This window comes from Chroicocephalus ridibundus, chromosome 3 (genome assembly GCF_963924245.1).
Source record: "Chroicocephalus ridibundus chromosome 3, bChrRid1.1, whole genome shotgun sequence".
Taxonomy (NCBI): Eukaryota; Metazoa; Chordata; class Aves; order Charadriiformes; family Laridae; genus Chroicocephalus; species Chroicocephalus ridibundus.
The window spans coordinates 12168022-12191332 of NC_086286.1; the positions used below are offsets into that span (position 1 = coordinate 12168022).

At 48.3% G+C, this 23311-nt stretch overlaps 1 protein-coding gene across 2 annotated transcripts in view; it reads right to left on the reverse strand.

The window, feature by feature from the left end:
* The window catches only part of TTBK1 (tau tubulin kinase 1), a 119937-nt gene extending 103848 nt beyond the window's left edge, over nt 1–16089 (reverse strand). Inside the window, exon 1 of one of the 2 annotated variants that reach the window (XM_063328019.1) lies at nt 15909–16089. The gene's annotated coding sequence lies outside the window, so the exon portion shown is untranslated. Of the gene's footprint in view, nt 1–4226; nt 4242–15908 lie in introns of those variants that run through there. The other variant, XM_063328018.1, reaches the window with a different exon arrangement.
* Between the last annotated feature and the right edge of the window lie 7222 nt (nt 16090–23311).

Genomic DNA, 23311 nt, shown 5'->3' on the forward strand with positions numbered 1-23311 from the left:
TTCAAAGAGATCTTCTCAAAAGATCTTCACAAAAGAAGACTTCATTCCAGATATAGAAGGGAACTACATGAAAAAAAGGAGCAGCAGACTAATACAGAAAGAGGGCTGCTGAGGAACGTTCATACAATCCGACCTCTGCTGCAGTACAATCAAAATGGTAGAAGAGAAATAAGAAGAAACTGAATATTAAAGAAATTCAGAAGAAAGATGCTGCAAAATGCTCTGAATTCTCATAGAAAGAGTCCTGCATCTGTATGGGGTAGCAGCCCTTTCAGCCATCAGGTACTAAAATAAGAAACTGGAAAGCTCTCCAATGAGAGAGTACACGCTGTGTTTGGCAGCACCACGTTTGTGCTGCTTCTTCCTAATGAGCAAGCGTGATGCCATTTCCAGGCTTCTTTATGTTCACCAGATCACCTGAACTGAACACCCCTAAACTACCAGCGAGCGCTGCAGAAGCTGCGCACACGCTGTGCACCCAGCCTCCCCACACATCACCACAGGCTGCACCGGAGAGAGAATCCCCACAAAAATATCTTCTTAGGCTGGCTTTTCTTCTGTTATTTAAAGAAAAGTAATTTAATTATAGAGATCCGAAACTCCCAACATTACAAAAACTGTAAAAACCCCAACATTAACACCCAGGTACAGAGGCAGGCATCCCCTCCCTACTCTTGAAGGTCTGTCTCTTGGCATCACTTCATGAAGACAGGTACAGCACAGTGCAGGCTCTGGGTTGCAGGGGATACAAAAGCAGCCAGAGATCCAGGACATGGGGTGGTAGTAGCAACAAACACAGGTAGAAAGAAGTTCATGAGTTTTCCAGAAAAAGTCAGCCATGCGCTATTTTTCACTTTGAAACAAAACACCTGAAAACTATAGTACATGATGTACGCATTAGCGATGCATGTGCATAATAAGATTTCGGTCTAGTGACTAGCAGTGGAAAGTAATTCCAAGGAATAATTTTAGAGGAGAGACACAGCACGGAAGTCTACGAGCACTCAAAGCTAAGCAAGGTAGAACTGCTTTCCCTGGTGCACAATTCCATTTTCCTTTATCAATGTTATAATACATGTGCGCAAAGATAACACAATTATTATTTAAAGGAGTCACATAAATCTTCACTGGCTTTGAAACAGAACAAAATCCTCCTGGGCACTACCATAAATAGCAGCCATTTGGCAATGCAGAATTACAGAACTAAGTTTATAGATACACTCTGGTGTAGCCAGGGTGATGCAGCCAAACCAAAAGCCAATTTAATTACAGCCTAAGACAAATTTCAAGCTGTTTTAGATCACAGCAGCAGCACAAAGCAGTGTTAACGTATCAAAAATTTCTTCCTGAGGCAGTACTAACACTGCAGAAACATGCTCAGGCCTATGGACCATGGGTTTACCAGAGTAAGACTGAAGCATCGCCTACACCCATGGCAAGACATAACACATTAACCCAGATCTCCACAAACGTCACAAAGAGAGGGCAAAAGAAGGGATGAAGTTACCTTAGTGCAGAAAACATAAGCACATTTAAATGATGATTCTAACCTAGGCATTATTGCAATTCTTTCTAAATGAATAAAACATAGTGTAAATATTGTTTGAATAGCATCAAGCCTGCAGCCAGACATCTGCTAGCGCTGAATTTGCTAATGTAGCTACAAAAAGGAGGTGGTGAAGGATGGTTAGTGAGGGAGAGGTAAGGCACTACCACCTCTTCCCAGCACACAGCAGAGAGCATCATTTCGGCATGTTAAATGTTAGGTGGTGTTAAGGGGAACTGGAGGAGAGATGGAAGGATTGTCTCTCTCTTGAACTCCTGTAAAGCTGTTCCCGATTCAAAGGGTGACCAAGCTTATGAACTTTGACATATCTGCATTACCTTTAGCTTTAAAACGTACACACTGTAGAATGTAGAGATATGTAATTCTGAAGATAGTGATTGAGAAGACAAGAACTTTCAGATTGTCTTTTCCTGTAGAAAGTGTACAGGATGTCAAGAAATGATTGTACCCCCCTTCCATGAGGACAGGCAAGAGAGTTGAGCGATCCTAAGATACTGTAAAACTGGCTTCCTAGAAATAGCAAGTGAAGCAGAAATGAAAGCAGCTGTGAGAAAGAAACAGTGACAACAACAGGACCAAATCTCATCTCTTGGCCAATCTCAGCATGAAGAAGTGTGAAATCAGCTCTTGCATCCTGCTGTCTCTTCCAGCCCATATTGCAGAATCTTTATAATTTTATAAATCTGGTCTTGGCCTTTAAAAAAAAGGAATCAAAAAACCATGCTTCAACAGGCTAATAAGCCCCGCTATGTATTCTGACACACTGCTCTGCTAGCGGTTCCTTCCATTTGGCACCAAGACAGTTGCAGTCAATAGCACTCGTGGGTAAATGGTCTCCTTATTTTCAAGGCAGCTTACAAAAATCTGATGCACTATAGCAGCAATTATTTAGCCGACATGAAAATCAAGACCGGGCAGAGAAGCATGACTGGGATAGGCAACAATAACAAAATTAGGAGGAAAGTCTACAAGAATTTCAGTGCAAGGCCTGATGTTGCAATTAGTGTGGCAGAGTCTTACATCAAACGCATCTGCCTTGTTCACACGTGTGTTCATCAGGAGGCAAACTAGACCAAGCAAAAGTAACTTCATACAAGTTGTTAAGCTGAAGAAATCTTCGCTGCAGATGCTAAAAGCTTACATAGATTCAAAAAGTGACTTGACAAATTCACTAAAAATAATAATAAAAAAAAATTCCATTAAACAGTTACATACAAATATTCCATCTTTAGCTTAGGAAGCCTTCAATTCACAAATCACTGAAGGTGGCAGGAACATTCTGCGGAGTCATTTTATATGGTTTTCTGCTTTTATTCTCTACCCTAGATATCCACTCTTGGCCAACTTAGGACGGGACACTAGCCCAGATGACCTGCGATACAACTCAGTATGGCCAGACTTGTGTTTTTATCAGTTACTTCCAGCGGAAGTAGTGTATATATATGTCTCCTTTATCCCTTCAAGGAGGTCAGAGACTAAAAAATAAAGAATCAATCAAAAAGTCCCATGTACACAACACAATTACCTATCTTAGAATGTTCTTTTTCATGCAAGCAATATTTTAAACAACTTTACTGGAAAATATATTTCCTAATTTTACAGGATCATAGCACTCTTAAAATTAAACTTAAATATGGAGCATTCCCCGTGGAAATTCCTAATGTATATACGAGATCTTTCCTATGTTAGCTCACTTCAGTCTCAGTATACTGTGGCAGCAGTGCTCAAAATACAGCCAAACTCAAACAAACATCAAGTTGAAAACTCATCAGTCGGAAGGTGGTTATTAAACAGCAGAACAAAGCTATGGAGGTCTGTCTCTCACCATCTTACTAAAGGTCCTGGATAATCTTAAGTGTCTTAATCTCACTGTTGCGGAATTGCAATATCCCACTTTATTTCAGGACACATCCTCACCTCTGGAAGCCTACAAATTAGAACAATTAGAACAAGTGAAGTTTATTGAGACCGCTGTAGCTCATGACCCTCTTTACTCAATCAAATTCCCCACCATGAGCACAGATCCACCTTAAGAGCAGATCCCAATGGTGTTTCAGAAAGGTGGTGCAAACTACAGCTTTTTAGGTGAGACAAAGCTGGACATCTGCAAAAACCAAAGAAGTAACCCCAGTAAACTGCAGTCTAGAAATAAGATCAACCTCCCTGTCCAATACTTGCATGGGAGGAACAAACAAAAAACAGTTGTAAATAGAATTTAAGCATAACTTAGCTGTTCCCAACATGAACTTTACTGGCATTACGCCAAAATGGAACAGATGGGGTGGGGAATAAGAGAATATAACAAGTAGGATTGAGAGTGCTTAGAAGTAAGAAAATAAATCTGGAGTTTCCAAGTGCAACTGAGCAGCAGAACTAGGGCTCAGTTAATGGCAGCATTAACTGCACACAGTCAGTGTCGCTCACTGTTTTACAAACGTCATCTGCTTCCACCACAGAATATCAATTATAAAAATTAAATCCCTCGCATTAAAACAAACAACCCCCCCCTCTTAAATCTTTATATAAATAAGTTGTACCATGCACTAGCATTCTGTTATTAGGGTAGAAATGCATATGACAGTACAGGAAAAATGTTCATTAAAAAAAATAAATACAGTGCACTGGACTAACAGCCCCTCAGCCCTGGAATACATCATACCTCCTGCTGAACTTGAAACAGCAATTAAAAACAAGTCATACGCTGTTAGGGTAGTTCTGACAGCAGGAGCTCGAAAGGTTCTGAATTGTTCCTTGAAGACACATATCTTCCTTCATTGCCTGCCTCTGCTGTAGCAAACCCTGCTTAGAGAGCAGGCTCAACTCCTAGCAGCTGCGGCTTAAAGTCTCCTCTGTGACATATTCTTCTCATAGGCATGCAACGGCATCAGCCTTAGAAATTCTGGATTTGCTATTCACAGCATTTCATTTCTGTAAAAAACAAAACATCTAAAGGTGAGGTTGCAAGACACTGGGACTGTTCTTCACCTTTGAAAGGTTTATGACCCTTAAGGAGTGATGTAGCTATGACTGGGAAAAACAAAAACCAAAAAGCCAAACCAACCAACCAAACAAAAATATTCCCCCCGCAAAAAAGCTGCAATCAAGACAGACAGGTCCAGATTCTCTGCTAACACAAAGCTGCACTGAACAGAACAGACATAAATATATTAAATATAACAGATACACCTTGACAGCATTATTATAGCTACCTGGTTGCACAGCCAACTGAACGTAGCATTGCCTGCACAGTGACACTTACGAGTAACAGCATACGACCTAAGCAAACCAAACAAAACCCCCAAACACATGATTTCATACTGCCAGAGACTGTATTCACATACATTACAGAGCAGCCAGACGTACCAGAGATTTCTGTGCCAAAATCACCTATCTACAGGGAGAATCAGCACAGTTAATGATGACAACAAATCATTAGGAACGCACACCAGATAAGCATGCCTGCACTACTGGCAGTTTATGTGATCCTAATCCTCTCCAACTACATCTCGGCAGCAAAGCTAAAAAAATTGGAAGCAGGAGAGTTTGAGAGGAAAGTCTGTTACCTTCCACCGCTCTCCCTGACCCAGTTGCTCCAATTTTTGATCCAAGCAGAAAATTAAATCCAACGCCAGGAAATCCCTCCAATATCACAACCAGCTCAACCTCTACTAATTTAACAGGCAAACATTACAGTCTGCTTACAATTAACTGCAGCTTAAGTATATCTACCTGCAAAGTAAATATAGATCACTACTTGCAAACCTTGTAGTATATATCCGAATAGAAGCAAGAACTAAGCAGAGGTTATACTTATGGTATCAGACTTAAGCTACACCTGACACCACCAGAAACACCACACAGAGGTAGGTTTTCACCACCTGATCCTGGGACCAGTTTGTTTAATTGATCCTTAGGCAAGTCCTCTCCCTTCTCCCTGCAGAGCATTTTTGTGGGGAGCCTGTTACTCATCTTCCCTCAAATGTGGCCACTCCAAGTCGCTTCTTATAGGTCGCCCTCATATGGTCGCCCTCATATGGTCGCCCTCATATTGACTAGAGGTCAATAGTACCCTCCTCAAGTCCTTATTCTTGGAGAACAGTATTTTACCTTGGAAAAATCAACTCAGCCATAACGAAAACTGAAAACACCTGTTGCTCAATGGTCTTGTATATAATCAATTATATCAGGTTATTAAAAGGCCCACAGCCTGAGATCCATCATTTTAAACCTCCATTCCAGGGAAAACAGTGCTCATCTTACCCATTCAAATCATTTTATGATAGACGCAGTCACCATAATTATCAAGGATTAAATAAACTTGTCAAAAAACTATTCAGAGATTAGGAACATAACAGTAAGTTCCAGATCAGAGATTTGGTATTTTCATTCAAATTCTGGAAGACAGGGTATTTTGCAGGGAAAAATCAGCTATTTATAGATTTGCTACACAGACTTCATGTTGCCAAGCGCTTTCTGAAATTTAATAAAAATTAGCATAAGTGGAGTAACTGCCACTTACTGCACTGATACCTCATATCAGACTAAATGAGATTAAGCTGGACAAAAATGTTGCAGTTTTCAAGCCCACTGCTGATCACAGCAGAGATTCTGTTTGGTATTACACAGAAGAGATTGCCCGGGACTGACAAAAACATTTTATCATGCCAACTGTTAGTCGCTTAAATTGTCTCTCTACAGCACTTCTGTAACCATTTTTCCCATTTTTGTAAGGAACTCCTTCCCCTGCTTGGAGCATGCTCGGGGGAGCATATTCAACCTTCCTGCAAATCTACAGTTTCATTCTCTGATCTGCAGCCTCACCATTTTTTACTTTTCAGACAGCTGGTGACTTGCCCGAAGGTGATGTCCTCATGGCTGACCCACTTTTTCTTCTACCCTTGGGAAATCCCAGCGCATTCTCCACCATATTCAATGGTTTTCTGAGCTTTTTTCCCAAAGACAGAAGTCCCCAGAGGTGTAAAACTTGGTTTTAGACTGGAAGCTCAAATTTAACTGTTATTTGGAGGATCTACAGTTCTAGAGGAATTTGTTTCCTTTGTAGTTAATATCTAAATATAATATTAACAAAGAAAACAACATCAAGGCAGATAATGGCTGTGGCCTGCACCTGTTTTTCTCTATGCCTGAACACCATAGAAAGATACATGAAAACTCTTGTATATGCAAGCATGGTCTGTTTAATTTCTTTCTGCGCTGCTGTGTCACTTTCCAAGGAGAAATGGTGTTACTAAGATTCTGGAAGAGTTTTACAAGCTCGCCTGGACTGCCTCTGTTAAGCCACCTCCACATGTGTCAACGATGCCATATAGTCCGTAACTGTCAGTAGCTGCTTGCGTTCTCCTAGCCCATGCAAATAATCATTCCCCATCCATAAGTCTGGCTGTCTGTTGAGTTAAGCAGTTCTATGACTTAGGCATGTGTCTTCTCATTCTGCTATCAGATCTTACACCAGCTCGTCGTGCTTGACAGAAAAATCCCTTGACTGTTATTCTCAGGGAAGAAAAAAAAAAAACAAAACCTACAAACAATTCAAAATGTGTTCTTCAGGGTAGATTCATTGTAATAAACCTTATTTGTACTTTGATCCTTAATTTGCCAGTTCTATGACAGGTAACTGAATCCTGAGAATTTCCTATTACAGACCACAGATGGTCAGAATTTGTTTCCATAAAAAGCACCATAAATCTTATGTCATATTTGATTGTAAAAATAATTTCTATTCTATTCATAGCTGTAATAAAGTAATGGAAAACTGAATTTTGTACCTGAGCTGTCCAAAGCTCATAACAATTTTTCAAACTGATCTCAACCTGAAATGGGAAATTGCGCATTCTGTGCTCAACTTGCCAGAGTAAGCTGGCTACCGACAAATGCTTCTAATAATATTCCACAGACAGAACAATTACTGGTTTAAGTCCAGCCTAGGATGTTTGGAGGGGCAAAAAAAATGTATATCATTTCACCACAATCAGAAACACGGGCAGCAAGGTTAAAGAAAATCTGTTCCACGAAAGAAGCAACAGCCACACTATAAATATCAGCTGCTGAGTTTCCATTAAATTTGAATATATGCTGCAGAGACCTACACGACCAGATAGCCCTGAGTCCTAGAACCCAAATGCCTCCTGCCTTTTCCCCCACATCAACTGCTACAGGAGTGAGAAAATACTTGACTACCCGCTCTTTGCATTTGTACCTTTTACATTTTCTCTTTTTTCCTGTTAGGTCAATGGACAAAGCCCCTTAAGCATCATCTCTACTTGATAAGCAAGCGCTCCTGACTCTTTCTAGACACAGAGAACAGCAGAAAGAAAAAACGCATCTTCCACAAAATGCTTCTTAATACAACAAACTTATGCTCAGACATCTACGGATAAGTCATACAGGTCATGCATACAGAGCACAGCATTGCTACAGGGAGAAGCAGATAAAAAGGGAGGCAATTCGGTCCTTGTCTACAACGGGGGAGAGACAGTGGAGTCCGGTAAAGGACCAGCATCCTTGCCTCATGGTCACTAAAAAAGCTGGAGCTGAAAAAAGACTGAAAGACGCCTTCCAGCCACCTGAAAACTAAACTCTTTAAAATGCATGTATCTTATCCAAAAGGCACACTGAAAAGTAAATTAATGTAGCGTAGAAGTATCTCCCTATGATGAAAATTTAAGAAACGGAAGGGCTCTCCCATTCTAGCTCATCTTCGGCTAGAAGCTGAAGCCTGACAACTACAAATTAGTTTTTCATGGCAGTTTTCCTTAAGGACAAGGCCTACAACGAGGGAGATGGTGGATTCTAGATCTCTTGCTCTTTTCAGATCAAGGCTTGGCACCTTTAAAAAGGAATGTTTTAGCTAAAGCAAATTTTACTAAAAACAAAAATGACAAAAGAGCAAAATAAAAATCACATTTTTCGGTGCTTAGACACTAAAGAATTAAGGTTGAGAATCAATATGGAAGCACTGTTACACTGGATTACCTACATTCCCTCCTCCATAAAGCCTACAAACAGACGCTGATCCTGGATCCACAGCCTCGGGCTCCTGGTTAGCCAATCTAAAAACCTACCTGCAATGAAGAGAAACAGTTCCCCTCTCTGCTGCCATCTCTAAACTCCTGCACACAGGATTCCACCACGGGCCAGTTCAGTGACTTGTACTAGCAGAAAAACTATTCCTCTTCCTAATAAATACGGTTATCTCCTTGGCTTAGAGCTCCTTTAACTGGTTCATGGCAGGGTCCGTCAAATGCAAGTTCCAGCACAATGGAGGAGCGGTACCTCAGATCCATTTCAGCCTCAGTCAAGATGTGCTCTGTGTTCTCCGCAGCAGGAAGCCCTCGGCCTTCCATGAGATCACAGGATTCAGCAATTTCTGCTTAAAAGCAGTGGAGTGACTCTACCTGAGGCCAACTTTTTTGTTTTCAAGGAAAGTAAAATTTAAAGAAACCAGTTAGTTTCGATAACTTACTTACATAACCCCTAAACTAGTAAATTTTGGAGTCTGATGCAGCTAGATTCTGTTCACATAATTCAAGACGTAATTAAACCACAAAGTGCTAAGTCTCCTAACACAATGTCACCGCAAAGGTGACTTCTATTCTCTGACCAAGGCACTTCAACAAGCAGGCAGCAACTTTCTTTTCTTCATGAAATGAGGGAAACAAACCACACAATTTATGGAGCGTCCAATCAAAAGAAGCACTGCGCTGATGCCTATATGAAGGGAAAAGCGTAAAACAGCTACACCCTCCCCTTGTCTGAGTGAGCAGAACACATATAAAGAATTTAAGCTATACGTCAAGAAGACTATGAAGTTCCTAGTCCCTAACTGTAAAAGTGAAATGAAAAAAGTGATGCTAAAAGAAGAGGGAAACAACTGAACTACCTACCGACTGCCCTCCACTACCTCCAAAAAGGCTGGAAGCTGGGAAGCGGGCAGCGGTGCAGCAGAAAGGTGGGACAGCTATAGTCTCCTCCAAGCACTGCGTGTACAGCTACCTACCTGTGAAGAGATGTACGCGCACCTCTCAGTCCTCAGAAGCCAAATGTTGCTTCTTCACATTAGGGATGGATGAACTGCACAAATTGGGGGAAAAGAAGAACTTCAGGTACGTTCCTACCTTCAGACTATGCTCCTACCAAGGAGGGGAAAACACCTTGTGGCAATAGGTCTGAGGGTGACTAGCAAAGATCCTGTTGGTGAAACCTCCTCACCGGATGGCAGTATCCCGTCCTCTTGCACCAGGAATACCCACCCGCTGGGCAGAGGAAAAGGAAGGCGGCAGAGGACACTCAGATACCTGGCAGGCACACAGTTACATCTTCGGTGACAGGACTGTGAGGTGTCCTGCCCGTCAGGCGCGAGAGTGGCACACCAGCTGCCGGGAGGCAGATTCTTACAAAGAACAAGTTGAGGTACGGTATGATTGCGGTCTACACAACCAAGTTCCGCATGGAGAAGGTGAACAAGAAATGACTGTTCACCAGTTTTTCCAGTATGTTACAGAAGCAGCAGCAGACAACTCTAGCAGGTGGCATGTTTGAAACAAATGTAAAGAACAAATGAGTTGTGCAACGCCCTGCTGCAAGACACAGTGGAGGTTAAGCATTTACACTGAGTCCAAAGAACAGGGCAAATTCATAGAAAAAAAAACCTAAGAAAAACAAAACAAAACAAAACAAAACAAAAACCAGACAGTAGAGGACAACTGAATACAATGACAAAAATCTTTGACCAAAAAAATCACTGAGCTGAAAGCGACTGATGCAGGGTAGGGAAAAAATGGGCAAAATTTTAGAAGAAACACCCCCCTGCCCTCCAAGAGAAGTTCTGCGGGTAGGTCATATTTAAATGGGACTCAAAAAACCAAACAGATGAATTAGGTCTCAGAAGTAAGGTGGAGAACTAGGATGTCCATATGGATTCAAGGGAGAACATGGAGTCAACACATACCCCAGGAACTTGCCAACAGAGTGGCATTCTCCAGCGCTCCAGGGAACAAGGTACACAGAAAAACACCAGGTCACTCAAGTGGAGGAACAGTGCTACATACTAAAAAAAAAAAAAAATAGACTCAAAGGAGATAGATAAATGAATTGTATTAAGCCCAAATGGAAAAACTGTAGCAGCAAAACTACCCCATCGGCCCAGAACAAAGCAGCAACGGTGATATGCCATGGGAGAGCAGAAAGGCTGTGCCTTTAGGAAACAGGCAGCAATGGGGAATTTCAGTTTCCTCATGGAGATCAGGACATGTCATCAGGATGAAGTTTTAAATAGTAACGTTATAACTCAACAGCAACTCAATTTTGTTGAGTAAGAACAGAAATATATCACCTTAAAAAAAAAAAAAAAAAGTCTTTGGCCAGTGCAACTTCTGCTTGGTCCTTTAAATTGCTTGATTTAAATTCTAATTGACTTATTGTACGAACAAGAAGTTTTTAAAAAATAGATGTGCACAAAAGAAGAAAACAGCACAAATTCTTCAAAGTTAAGTATGATATTTTTTTCTTAATGATTTTAAAGAGATGAAGAAAATTTCTGCAGATAAAACCTACATATTTTCCACACATACCTGACCAGAGGCCAGCCAGCCAGTCTGCTGGATGACAGATAGACAAGAAACAGAAAGACAGAACAGAGAAGAAGATGCCAAGGATTTGGGGTTGTTGTTTATTTTAAAAAACTCTGCAGAAGATCTGGAAAATCAGCGAATCTTACTTCTGCACCAGACATGCCCAGAAAACTGAAAATGAAAAATAAAACTAAGTGGCAGGCAGAGGGGAGAAGTCATGATTTATAAACCTATTAGGAAAGGCTAGGTGCTTTTAGGACGACTCGACAAGCACACAGATAGGGCCACCTCACTAATAACAATGTCTCTGGATAGCCAAAACCTTCTGGTGTGGTAGCAGACCAGAAGGATATGTCCCAGGATAAAACCAAAGTTTCTCTAAAACTGGCTAAAAGAGAGGGAAACACACAGGGATGCATAGCTAGGTTTCACAACAGAGTGCTGTTACCAGTCGAATGACACACCCTGTGTACATACAAAATTATTCAGGCTAACAAATAAAAAGACTGAAAAACCGCAGACTGCAACAGCAAGAACGGTGTAACTGGGCAAGCATGTTACACGCGTCCTCTTAGCCTTTCCTTAAGCATCATCTCTTGGCCACTGGTAGAAATAGGACTGGAGCAATACGGGGTTTTGGCCTGAGCAGTTGGGTTTATAATCCTATAAACAAAACCTTTTCACTAGACATCAACTTCTCCTTATCCCTTTTGCAATCTTTTCATATCTGATTGGTAGGCCACCAAAGCTTTCTACACAGACAGCCTCCAGGCTGATGGTGAGCCTCCTAATATTTACTGTCGCACGGACAGCGAGGAATCCACTTCCATCTGTCACAGCTGAGACTAAATCTCTTTCTTAAGGCTAGGCTGCCCCGCTTCTCCAGAGAAGAGGAAATCTGCGCCCACAAGCATTCTCTCTGCTCCCTGTTGCGCCTATACGGCTGGAGTCAGCCCATGATCCGCAGTTTGTTCCTTTCATATTGTTACCAAATTAAAGATGATACGGCTTGACACCAAAAGGAAAGGGTTTCCAAGCACATCGTATTTGATTACATCTACAGTCCATCATGCTGTCAACATCGTCTCAACCACAAAACAGACCCTTTCCCATGTTTCCCTTGAGTAGTGAAGAAGACTTGATGAGAAATAGTGTGGAACTGGGTAAGACCAAAAGGGATTTTGAGTCTAATGAAAAAAGCTAGTGTGAAAATTTCTCTCCCCCCCCCACCCCCCGTCAAGTCTAATACATTGATGTATCTGCTGGTCTCCAAAAAACAGAAAAGTTCATGTGAAAAAACACTTGATACATTGAGTTCTAAGTCACATCACTATTGCTAGATTACTTCCCATATTTTCTGGGATAACTGTCGTGGGTCTCAACAGTGTGATACACAGGTTGCATGTGGGCACTGTTGTGGAGAAGACCAAGAGTTGGTCCTACATGACACAAGAGGACTGCCATTGCCCAGTTTGTAGCTGGTAAGACTCGTAAAGGCAAGGGAGTCTCAATTCGGGTCCAGACACATGGTGTAAAAATCACACCCATCTCCCTCACCTCCCACCTCTCCTTCCCAATGCTTCGATAAACGTCCTACAAATTCTCCCATTCCTCTTCTGCCCTAGGTGGGGAGGCCTCATAGCTGGCCTTCCTTATTGCTTTCTCTCAAAGCAATCTTAACATTTATTCCAAGTGGACGGTGACCCACAATGACAATTAGGGGGATTTCAGGATGTTTCAGAGGAATACCCACTTTCTGGTTATTTTTCATGGAAGAAGGGGAGGGAAGCACTCGTCATGCCCATTCTGTATCTTACTCAGTGAACTAGCAGTGCTTAAACACCCTTTTAGCAAATGCTTCCACAATCACTCTGGCAAATACTGGGCTGTGCCTTGCAACAGTCAAAGAAGATATCAACAAAGCCAGCAAACCCTTAAAAACGAGGGAACAGTTTACAAAGCCCTTGAGGACTTTGTAGAGACATAATCCTCTGTAAGGCTCTATTTTCTGTCTTCTGCTGTTTTCAAAGTGAAACAATGTTATTGGAAGGTCATTATGGAGCTCTGGCAAATTATTCTAATCTAGGACCTTCCCAGGATGGGAAGCCACTTCTGCAGAGTTTATCTGGACATTGATACATACATAAATAAGACCAAGGCAGAAAACTGACAGGACGCAGTTGAAGGGATGGCCCACAGCAAGACCCACAAGAGAGTAGTGGGCTACCTAATAAGCTATAAAGTGACGTGTCAATCTTTCTGCAAGAGAGGGCAAGAAACAGCATGAAGGGATCCCAGCACTAAAGATAAAAAAGGAGGAGGGATTCGGCTCTTCCTGGATCTGTCTGATCACTCCTGCTTTGGAAAAGAATGAGTACCAACTGCTTCCATCAGAGGAGGGCTCCATGCTGCCTGTTGCGGTGCATAGGTACACTTGCCTTTGCCACCAAACATTGGGGTTGGGATGGAGAGGGAAGGGGAAGGAAATCCACACATGGGCCACAAGCGCCACTGCATTAGCATGAACCCTGGGAGCTGGTGAAATAGATTTCCTAACACCAGAGACACTCCTTTCTGGAGGACCAAGAGCATTGATGGCGATCTGACTTTCCTCTTGCTAACTATTTCAAGAAAAAAAGTTTACGTAGGTGTCCCCGAGACTGATTCCGATAAAATTGTCCTACAAGGGAATGATAATTCCAGTGTTTTTCTTTGCCAGTCAGAGAAGAGGAACTTTGCCCATTCCTGAAGGAATAAGATTATCATAAAGCATACAAAAGCACACAGAACACAAAAGAAACAGCAGCAGACACCACATACACCATTCATGAGCATCGCATCTCAATAGTTTCTGATCCCACATACATCAGCATGAGAATGCTTGTTATGAACTGGATGATCACTGGCACACAACGGAAAAAAAGCCAAAACATTAACACATAATTCCTAACCTACCCCTCTTACACTGAGAGTCTCAAAAGAAGCTGAAACACTGAAATGTGGTGAATAACTACTAGTGAGGCAGTTCTGATACATACTGCTCTTTAGTCATCGCACCTTAGCACAGCACCTATAAGCATTAGTGTTGAGGGAGCATTAGCACACCCTGTCTCACACACAACACAAGGTTAAATTTCACTCATAGAAAGAAAAAGTTCTCCGGCTGAATATCTCTGTTGTGACTCACTGAGAAGTTTTTTGCTAAAAGGTAGCATTTTCAGTGACAGTACAAGGAATATAAAGAAAATTCATGTGCAATGGTAAAAATAGGAAACCTTTCCTTCTATCAATCAAATTGTCTATATTTCCTCCTTGCAAGCCTAAGGAAATTAAAAAATATAGAAGAAAGATTTTAATATGCAGCTGGTTTGGACTGCTCAGAAACATGATACCAACAGGTATTGAAATCCCCGGCCCTCAGAAAAACACAGGGGGTCTTGAACTTGGCACGCGAGTAGTTCAGCAACACTGATGGAGTGGCAGCATCACTCTGGCGATTCTCATAGCATACTGGTTCCTCGCTAAATACAAGATGCACTTCAAGGTCATGGTGTTCATCTTGAAAGTTCTCAGTGGGTCAGACCCAGCTTCCTGGATACCTCCTCTCCAGGTAGACAGGGAAAGCACAATGACTACAGTCACATTCACCAAACACAAACTTGGGCACCACGAGCAATAAAGACACAATGGCAGGAGACTTCAAGCTAAGGAGCCGCAGAAGACACAGCAACGCACACAGGAGCACAATCTCCCACCCCGCGAAAGCCAACGAGGGGAAACTCTCCGGCCTCCCGCCTCAGACCCGAGCACCGACACATTACCCCAAAATATAACACAATGAAAACGCCCCCCTCCCCAAAAAGCCCCTACAAAACGGGCTGGCTTTCCAGCATTTGGTTAAGCAGGTGCCCAGTGGTGGCTGGGAGGATGCTGGTCCCCTCGCCCCGGCGACAGCTGGGATGAACCCACACCCCCTGACAGGGCCCCGGCCACCCCTCACAGGGCCGCCGGCTGCCTTCGCACCTCAGCCCCCACCCCGACGGCACCTGGGGCCGGGCGGGCGACGGAGCCACCTGGCAGCACCCGGCGGGGCCGCTCCCGCCTCGGCGGAGCCTGTCATGGCGCGGCGGGGCCGGGGCACCCCCCGCTCAGGCCGCCCGCCGCGCCCCACACGACGACGCCGTCGCCCGCGCCCCTGCGAGGCCACCGCCCGCCCCTCCCTCGGCGGGCACCCCCCGCCCGAGCCCCGAGCTCCAAGCCCCGGCACCCGCCGGCCCGGGCAGGAGGCGGAGGGGAAGGGAAGCCGCCGCCGCCCCGGTGCCCCCCCGGTTCTGCCCCTCACCTCGGGCGGCCCCGCCTCCCCCCGCCGAGGAGGTGGCCGCGTCCGCCCCTGCACTGCAGCTGCCGGCACGCCGGCTCCCCCCCCCCCACCTCGGCAGATGGTTCGCCCCACCCCAGCCCGCCTCCTCATTGGCGGTACCCGCCCGTCACTCCGCTTCGGTCCCGCCCAGCCCCACGCGCATGCTGGGAAACCGAGTCCCCCGCGCGGGACGCTTCCCCTTTCGCGGGCGGCACTGGGCGGAGCTGCGAACTACAGCTCCCACAGTGCCCTGCGTGCAGCCCCGGAGAGGAGCGGCCCGGCCCGGCCCGCTGCGGCCCCGCGGCTCCGCACCTCCCCCGCCGCCGGCGGGGCGCCCCCTCCCCTGACAACGGCCCCAACGGCCGCCGCGGCCCGTCCCGTCCCGTCTCACCTGGCCCCGCCGCCGCCGGCGCCTCCCGCTGCGGCCGGCGTGGGCAGCGCATGCCCCGGGCCCCTCAGTGCGGTTCGCCGGGCTCGGTGCCGCCGGCCCGGCGCGCTGCGGCTGCGGCTGTGGGGCGGGCCGGCCCCCGGAGCATCCTCCCCCTCGGAGCCGCGGCGGGCGGCCGGGATTCGCCCACAATGCACCGCGCGCCGCACCGACAGCATCAGCCTGACATCACCCGCGGGCCGCCCCCGCCCGCCCGGGCCCGCCCCGGGCCCGCCCCGCCGCCACCGGCAACCCGGCACCCGGTACCCGGTACCCGGCAGCGGCGTGGGGTTGGGCACGGCACCGCCCTGGGAGCGGCGCCGGCAGCGCCGGCACGGCCAGGGGCATTGGCAGGACGGGGACTGGGGCAAGGCTCGTCTCTGCGCTGCTGGGACCGGCACTGGCATCACCAGCGTGGGGCTGGGGACTGCGCAGCCCGGGGACTGGGACCAGCACCGCCAGTATGTGGCTGGGCACTGCATGGCCTGGGCACTGGGACCAGCACCACCAGTATGTGGCCGGGCACTGCATGGCCTGGGCACTGGGACCAGCACCACCAGTATGTGGCCGGGCACTGCATGGCCTGGGCACTGGGACCAGCACCACCAGTATGTGTCCGGGCACTGCATGGCCTGGGCACTGGGACCAGCACCACCAGTATGTGGCCGGGCACTGCATGGCCTGGGCACTGGGACCAGCACCACCAGTACGTGGCCGGGCACTGCATGGCCTGGGCACTGGGACCAGCACCACCAGTATGTGGCCGGGCACTGCATGGCCTGGGCACTGGGACCAGCACCACCAGTATGTGTCCGGGCACTGCATGGCCTGGGCACTGGGACCAGCACCACCAGTATGTGGCTGAGCTCTGCACTGCCCAGGGACTGGGACCAGCACTGGCACTGTCTGCACGGGGCCAGGTGTTGCGCTTTGACCAGGACCAGCAGACTGGTCCTGGGACGGTCTCACCAAGACCGTCCCACTGGGCCTGGGACTGTCACCGGCACCTTCAGCGCAGAGCTGGACACTGCGCTGTGGGGACCAAGACCAGCACCAGCACATCTGCCTGAGGCTGGGCATTGCGTTGCACTGGGGCTGGCAGTGTCACCAGCATGGGGCTGGCACTGCCCCGAGCTGGCAGTGGTGTCAGCCCCAGCAGTGCTGGCCTATTTTATTTTACCCCAGTCCTCTGGGGCCAGGACCAGCTCTAGCACCACCGGCAAGGGACTGGTGCACTACACTGCACTGCCAGTGACCAGCACCAGCATAGCCTGGGCTGGACACTGTACTGGGACCGGAACCACCACCACCAGCATTGGCTGGACACTGCACCACCAGAACCAGTGCTGTCCCCATCTGCATCTTCCACAGGGCTACGGTGCTCCCCCGTCCCTTGTGGGACATATCTCCTAGCCAGGCCTCTTCCTCCCACCCAAAGCAGTCGCTTGGGGCCAGGGTGGTAACGACGGGGATATGTTAGGAAGATTGACATCCCTGCAGACATGCCCATGCAAAGCAAGATCCACCACAGCCATGGCCACCCCCAGCCACTCAATCCAGGGAAAACAGGGCTGCCAGGCCCCCGTGATGTTCCTCCACTGGCTGGAGGTGACCCTGAGCCTCCTGCATTAAGGGCTTGCTCAGTGGAAGCATTCTGCAGACTCCGGGGAGTCTCCATCCCTGCAGCAGCTCATCCCAAGGGTGTAACATAACCCTTCACAGGCAGTTGCATTCTCATAGAATCACAGAATGGTTTAGGTTGGAAGGGACCTTAAAGATCACCTAGTTCCAACCCCACTGCCATGGGCAGGGACACCTCCCACTAGACCAGGCTGCCCAAAGCCCCATCCAGCGTGGTCTTCAAAACTTCCAGGGATGGGGCATCCACAACTTCTCTGTGCAGCCTATTCCGGTGCCTCACCACCCTGATAGTGAACTCTAGGTCTATGATTGTCAGTTGCCGCATGAGCTCTCTGTGCTGCAAGTCAAGTCCCCCATCACTTGCATCCCCAAGCACTGTCTCCTGGTGCTGGGCTTGAGAAGGCTCGAGGGGAGCAGGCAGAATAAAAGAAGTTGGGGAGCTGTCTTCCTCTGCAGTGGCCCTCTGACATGTTTCTCAGTGCCCTTCAGACCCCTTTTTCAGAGGGCTGGTGGAGCACCAAGCACACACCCAGTAGCAGAGTTGGATTGGAAGAGACTGTCATGGTTCTGAGTGCACCTTAATGGCCCTTACGAGCCTCAGCTGGGGTTCTACCCACACCCTGCCCGTGGGCCCATGAGCTCCATTTCATCTTAGTCTTCAGTCCCTGCCTGAGCAATGCTGTGCTGGTCTCCAGCTCAGCCACAGCTGTACCTGTCCATGGACTCTGATGTATGGATGGACTTCCTGGCTTGAGCTTGAAGCTGTCTTGTTACTATGGGCCTGCCCAGGAATCACTGGAGAGTGTCTGAGCCAGGCTACCATCACTGGACCTGATCCTGGTCTGTAACTTGACTACCTGGCTTGACCTCATACTTGCCTCATCACCACAAACTTACCTGATGACTTGAGCTCTTGGTTGAACCTGGCTACCACCGCTGCATCCACCTTGCTTGTGTAGTGCGGCACTGGGCCCTGGCTGGGGAGAGCCTTGTCTTGCTGGCAGAGCTAACTTCAGAATTAGAACAGGGACTTGTCCAGGCCAGTTTGGAAGATCTCCGGGAATGGAGACACCACAGCTTCTCTGGGTCCTTCCACCCCTTTTCCGCAAAAGCAGTTTTTTGTGCCATCACAACAAAAAACATTTATGTTGCAACTTGCATCTCTTTAACCTTAATTGAAAGGAGAAGGCAATACCACTTGACGAGCTGAAGTGGAAGTCAAGTGAGAGCTGGAGGCTTCCTAACTTCCTCAGTTGTTTCCACCAGGCAACTGTCTGCCCATGAGTGGGCTTCTGCCACACATGGACACTGAGCCCAGAGCATCAGTACCAAGCTGGAGGGGATAGAAGAATTTGGTGCTGAAGCCTTCAGTCAATTTCAATTTAAGGGAAATACCTGCAATCTCATGTTTGCAAGACAGTGCTTTAATGTTAGTGATGTTTTTTAGTCTCTTTACATCCGCCCACAAGCACTTTAGTTATCTGGATATTTCTGAGTATTGTTTTTCTCCCTTGTCACTTACCGGGCATTTATTACACATTCATAAATGGAAGTGCAGCGAATATTTATTTTTCACGTTCTTTAGACCTTTATTTCAGGTGCGGCTAGACGTGGGCAGATCTGGCAAGGATTCATGTCCCCGCTTAGCTCAGGTACTCTGCTCCTTCAAACTCGCTGTAGCTCCTGTCGTTTTGGACCCAAGGTCTATGCTGACCTGCGCCACTGAGGTAAAGTGGTACCTGAACAGCTGCGTTTTAGCTTTACTTCATCTCTGCTCTAAACCTCCCTCTGAGCCTTCTCCTCTGCAGGTGGAGCTGCATGGGCCCACAAACCCACTGGAACAGCCACCTGGGAACGTGTCCAATTTCACCTGCAGGCCCAAAGGTAGCTGAAAATCAGCAAAAGATTGTATTAAAATCTGGGTTAATTGCGACTTGGGAAGATTTCTAACACAGACCAGTGTGTACCTGGCTCTGTAATGATGTTTTTGCCTGGCCATGCCTTTCTTTGTGGAGCCGGATATCAGCTGTGTGCGCGCCACCGTGGGAAGACTGCTGGAAAGGACGGTCACGAGCAGAACAGTGATAACCAAGTGGCAGTTCGCCGTCTTCTTACTCTCCTTTTTAGGCCATTATGGGAAAAAAAGGGGGATGAGCAATTGGGAAACATAACTCAAATACCCTCTTTGCTAGAAAAGACGGAAAGGCAAAGCAAAGCGCTCAGAGGGCATCGGTGCGCGTGCCTGTAGGGTAGCTGTGCCTGGGAGTGGGGCGCAAGCAGAAATCCCAGCACATTCTCTCTCTCCCTGGTGGCACAGGACCAGTGGTCTCCAGGGTGTCACACCACAGAGAGCGAGAGGTGATTTGGGGGGTAAATGGAAAACGAGCCCATGGAGAGTTAGCGTGGCGTGGAGGCCATGGCTGGGATTAGCCTGGTGGACTCCCGGCTCTAACCAGGATGGTTTCAGCTGAAGGCTGAGGCTTCAATCTGTCTCCAGTGGGCCAGAGATGGATGTGGAAAAGCCAGCCAGGCTTGCTAGGATGCCAGGTGCTCTTTAACCTGGCAGGGACAAAAATCCTGTGCCTGAGTGCTTCCAGTTGAAGGTCCCCATCCTGCAAGCACCTCTGCCTATGCTCAGCTTTGTGCTGGCAGTTTTAGGGCTTGCACACCACATTGAGTAAATCTTGTACATGTTGGCAGGAATCAAAGATGAGGCCAATAAATAACTGCTGGTAGCAGCAAGAATAGGAGTAGAAAGATGTGGGAGGCTGGAGGGTTTTTTTGTTTGTTTTTGATTTTGTTTTGGCTACAGCTCCGATTGTCAGCTATCCTCAGCCAAACTCACCCTCTACTCAAACCACTACTGCCTTGGTTCATCAGTGCCTGCCATGGCATCAGCACAGAAGACCCTTAACACATGCCAGGGGCTGCAGCCTCTTGGCTGCTAAAATCTCTTGCAGGGCAGTGAGGTTGTCTGGCTGGACCAGGAGGCTGTGGCAGGGGACTTGGCTGCAGCAGGGAATGTCTTCTTCTGCCCTGGCGGCCACAAGACATTGGGAGCTACCATAAGAGAGACGGCCTTTGTAGATCACAGTAAGTGGACTTCTGTGTCAATCATCGCTGTTTGGACTCCATAATGCCAGGAGGATCTTCTGACACAGCGAATGCAGGAAGCAATTCCATAACCTGTATTTTATCCAGCACCAGCCTTTCCTAGCATACTCAAGCGCCGTACTTAATAATGAGAATTGCTGGAGCACCCCTTGGTTCTCAAAAGTCAACAGCCTGCTGCCAGCCTTCACTGCCTGAAAGCCATAGCAAGGACAAGTAGGCATCGCAAAATCTCAGGGACTCATCTCCCTTCTCCTCAGCTCTCTTGGAGGCAAGAAAGGAGAACTGGGGCTGTGCTTGTCCTGCCCAGCGGCCCAGCTCAGGTGGCCTCCAGGCTGGATTACATGAGTTGTGTTGATGGCGGTCATGGCTTTCATTGAGGAAAAAGACAATCAAAACTTGAGGGTGGGGGGGGTGGTCTGGTGAAGGATGAGAAAAATAAAACTTGGGGGTGGAAAAGGAAAATCAGCCTTATGTGGAAGAAAACCAGAGAAGGGCACCATTCCCAGAAGATTTCAAGGTCTGCAAATGAAGCAGCTAGCTTTTCAGGCCGAAGAATTTAAATTCATGCTTAGTTTTTTTGACAGCTCATTTGCTTGTTTTGTGAGAAGCATTCCCCTGAAATCCTGGGTGGGGGTGTGGTTTGCATGCAGGCAACATTTGATAGAAAACTTTTGAGCGCCCCTTAAGCAAACCAAGCGAAAGCTGAAGAGCTCTCCATACTCCCCTCTGGCACCAGGTGGCACAAGTGCTGTTTTTTGTAACAGCACTTTGCAACCCGAAACACTGGCATTCAAAACACAAGGAATGCCGAACTACGTTAGCAGTGCAGCAATGCCAACTTTACGAGGAAGTTAAGAGTATTTTTTATTCTTGTACGTTACCTGTAAAACACAGCTGAAAACGCCAGAAGCAGCAGGAATCCAAATCCTGATAAAATCTTTATTATTTACCGAGATAAAGTGTCTGCTGATAGTTCTAGCAGAGGAAAAATTTGTAGAAAACACTACTTGTCTCTGCCACTGCCAGAACAAGCCTCAGCTCAGCATAAAGAGTAGGCTTAAGTTTTTAATCTTGAACGTGAAATATGCTTTGTGTGCCCAGGCTCTGGGAGTGAGTTGAGTTGGCGCTTAGGCACTTTGGCACTTCTTAAGGATGCCCAGACCCTGCTGCTCTAATATGACTTTTCAAACGCTGTGATGGGAGGCTGGAGCGAATTGCCTGAGAGAATTAGTTTCTCCATGCCAGCAAAGAGGTCCCTGCAATGCTCAGGGAGGAAGCTCTGTGTCACCTGCTGTGAAATCTTGCTGCTCTTGGGACAACACTCATTGTGGAGGGTTTGCACTAGAAAGTCAGGGTTAAATCTGGTCCTGAGGTTGAGAAGGAGGAAGAAGTGTCGTGATACCAAAGCCAGGAGCTCCACGTTGTGGTAACGACGATGCTCGCAGGGCTTGCCAAGCAAAAAGTCGATGTGTACCCACATAGAGAGACTTACCCCATTTCCATCAATTTGGGGACAGGGGTATGGCCCGTGGCGGGGCACGAGGGCGCAGTGTGTTTGCCACCTCCCCACCTGCGCAAGCCCTGTCGGTGCGGGAGGGCTGGGCGCGTTGTCTGAGGACCCTGCCGCTGATGTTGGGGTGGGTGTCCAGGCGTGCAGCTGACGGACAGCCGCTGTTGGGACAGCGAGTGTTGCTGTGTGTGCCACAGTGGGCGGCCGTACCTGGGCACCCGTGTCTGTGGCAGTGAGGGGGTCTGCAGGGGTGCACCTCTGCCTGCATGGCGGTGCTGGTGATGGTCCCAGGGCGGTGTACACGCGGGGTGTATCGCTGCAGGTGACTCTGGGGGTGCGGGGAGGGGGTGTTGCTCCCAAGGCTGTGTGGACACAGCGAGGGGGTGCATTTGGGTAGGCGTTTTCTCCGGGTGGAGCGTACCTGCGGGTGTGCTACGGCTGTGCCCAAGGCTGAGAGGCTGCAGTCGTGTCCCTCTGGGTGCGGGGCACTCCCGGGGCGCCTGTGGGGGATGTCTCTGGGGGTGGGATGCTCCCAGGGGTGTCCCTGGCTGCGGGATGCTCCCGGGGCACCCTTAGAGGGTGTCTCGGGCTGTGGGATGCTGCCAGGGGTCTCCCCGGCTGCGGGGCGGTCCCGGGGGGTGCAGGGGTGTCTCCGGGTGCGGGATGCTCCCAAGGGTCTCCCTGGCCGCGGGGCGATCCCGGGGCACCGTTGGGGGGGTGTCTCCGGGTGCGGGATGCTCCCAAGGGTCTCCCTGGCCGCGGGGCGATCCCGGGGCACCGTTGGGGGGGTGTCTCCGGGTGTGGGATGCTACCAGGGGTGTCCCCGGCCGCGGGGCGATCCCGGGGCGCCCTGCGGGGGGGTGGTGTCTCGGTGCGTGGGATGCTGCCCGGGGTGTCCCCGGCAGCGGGGCGATCCCGGGGCCGCCGGGGTGCAGCGCTGGGGGCTTCCCTTGGGGCGCCCCCGGGGGTGTGAGACGCCGCCGGGTGTCCGTGGGGGCGGCGGGTGTCTCCCGGAGCCGCCCCGCTGGGGGCAGCCCCTCCCCGCAGGCGGTCTCTCTCTCTCTCTCTCTCCCTCCCTCCCTGTGCCGGGCGGAGGCGGGGG